Source organism: Salvelinus sp. IW2-2015, unplaced genomic scaffold (genome assembly GCF_002910315.2).
Source record: "Salvelinus sp. IW2-2015 unplaced genomic scaffold, ASM291031v2 Un_scaffold5935, whole genome shotgun sequence".
Taxonomy (NCBI): Eukaryota; Metazoa; Chordata; class Actinopteri; order Salmoniformes; family Salmonidae; genus Salvelinus; species Salvelinus sp. IW2-2015.
Genome location: NW_019947200.1, coordinates 10,773 through 13,465, shown reverse-complemented (window position 1 = coordinate 13,465; position 2,693 = coordinate 10,773).

Here is a 2,693-nt window from a genome sequence, read left to right as displayed (position 1 = left end):
AGACCAGGGCCCTATATAGTGCCCTCCTTTAGACCAGGGCCCTATATAGCGCCCTCCTTTAGACCAGGCCCTAGTATAGCGCCCTCCTTTAGACCAGGGCCCTATATAGCGCCCTCCTTTAGACCAGGGCCCTATTATAGCGCCCTCCTTTAGACAGGCCCTATATAGGCCTCCTTTAGACAGGGCCCTATATAGCGCCCTCCTTTAGACCAGGGCCCTATATAGCGCCCTCCTTTAGACAGGGCCCTATATAGCGCCCTCTTTTAGACCGGGGCCCTATATAGCGCCCTCCTTTAGCCAAGCCCATATAGCGCCCTCCTTTTATAGACCATATAGCGCCCTCCTTTAGACCATTCTATAGCCGCCCTGGCTCCTTTAGACCATATAGCGCCCTCCTTTAACCTGTGTCTGTCATAGTTGAAGTGTACCTATGATGAAAATTAAAGGCCTCTCTCATCTTTTTAAGTGGAGAACTTGCACAATTTGGTGCTGACTAAATACTTTTTTGCCCCACTGGTATACCGGGACACTTCTTTAACTATTTCCACTGAACATTTTTACAAAAACCACATTTTCGGCTAGTCTGTTACACCCTGATGAAGACAGTCGCGAGTCGTGTTACACCCTGATGAAGACAGCCAGTCTGTTACACCCTGATGAAGACAGCCAGTCTGTTTACACCCTATGAAGAAAGCCAGTCTGTTACACCTGATGAAGACAGCAGTCTGTTACACTGATGAAGACAGCCAGTCTGTACACCCTGATGAAGACGCCAGTCTGTTCACCCTGATGAGACGGCTAGTCTGTTACAACCCTGATGAAGACGCTTAGTCTGTTACACCTGATGAGACAGCCACGTCTGTTTATTACCCTGATGAAGCCAGCTAGTCTGTTACACCCTGATGAAGACAGCTAGTCTGTTATACCCTAATGAAGACAGCTAGTCTGTTATACCCTGATGAAGACAGCTAGTCCTGCTATACCCTGATGAAGACGTCTAGTCTGTGTATACCCTGATGAAGACGCTAGTCTGTTACACCTGACAAGACGGCTGAGTCTGTCGCGATGTTGACCATAACATTTTTATACATCTGAGCTCCTAGAGAGCGACTCTCCTTTATGTTCTGAGACTGATAAGTGCTGTAACATTATCTGTGATACTAACAAGAGAGTGACTCATGAGATTATATTCTTTTGGGTTGAGGCCTCCATCTCCAAGACCAAAGTGAAAGCAGAGAATAAAAGGTCCTCTCTTTAAACAAATGTTTCATCTCCAACCTCATTGTTAATAAAAACACACTAGACACTTTCAGAGAGTTCAGTGGCATAAAGACTTTACACAGCGTATCAATCAATGTTTCTGTCTCAAATACAAAGGGCTGTCTACTAACCCGTCGCTGAGGCACGGCCTCGTGTGTGTGTGTGTGTGTGTGTCTGTGTGTGTGTGTGTCTGTGTTCAGGGTGTGTGAGTGTGTGTGTGTGTATCTTTGTTCAGGGTGTGTGAGTGTGTGTGTGTGTATCTTTGTTTCAGGGTGTGTGTGTGTGTGTGTGTGTATCTTTGTTCAGGGTGGTTGTGTGTGTGTGTGTGTGTGTGTGTGTGTGTGTGTGTGTGTGTGTGTGTGTGTGTATCTGTGTTCAGGGTGTGTGTGTGTGTGTGTGTGTGTGTGTATCTGTGTTCAGGGTGTGTGTGTGTGTGTGTATCTGTGTTCAGGGTGTGTGTGTGTGTGTGTGTATCTGTGTTCAGGGTGTGTGTGTGTGTGTGTGTGTTCTGTGTTCAGGGTGTGTGTGTGTGTGTGTGTATCTGTGTTTCAGGGTGTGTGTGTGTGTGTGTGTATCTGTGTTCAGGGTGTGTGTTGGTGTGTGTATCTGTGTTCAGGGTGTGTGTGTGTGTGTGTATCTGTGTTCAGGGTGTGTGTGTGTGTGTATCTGTGTTCGGGTGTGTGAGTGTATCTGTGTTCAGGGTGTATGTGTGTGAGTGTATCTGTGTTCAGGGTGTGTGTGAGTATCTGTGTTCAGGGTGTGTGTGAGTGTATCTGTGTGTGTGTGTGGGTGGTGTGGTGTGTTCAGGGTGTGTGTGTGTGAGTGATATCTGTGTTCAGGGTGTGTGTGTGTGAGTGTATCTGTGTTCAGGGTGTGTGTGTGTGTGTATCTGTGTTCAGGGTTGTGAGTGTATCTGTGTGTTCAGGGTGTGTGTGTGGTGTATCTGTGTTTCAGGTGTGTGTGTGTGTGTGTAATCTGTGTTCAGGTGTGTGTGTGTGTGTGGTGTTTGTATCTGTGTTCAGGGTGTATCTGTGTTCAGGGTGTGTGTGAGTGTATCTGTGTTTCATGTGTGTGTGGAGTGTATCTGTGTTCATGGGTGTGGTGAGTGTATCTGTGTTCAGGGTTGGGTGTGTGTATCTGTGTTCAGGGTGTGTGTGTGTGTATCTGTGTTCAGGGTGTGTGTGTGTGGTGTATCTGTGTAGGGTGTGTGTGTGTGTGTGTATCTGTGTTCAGGGTGTGTGTGTGACATACATCTGTCGCCATTCAAAGAGGCTGTAAACACATTGCTACACACATCTTACAGAAGACCCATCAGTAGTTAACACACTACCGTAGCCGACCAATCACAGACCAGGGGCCCACATTCACAAAGGTTCTCTGAGTTAGGAGTGGCTGATCTAGGATCAGTTTCTGTCTTTTAGATCAGAATGAAG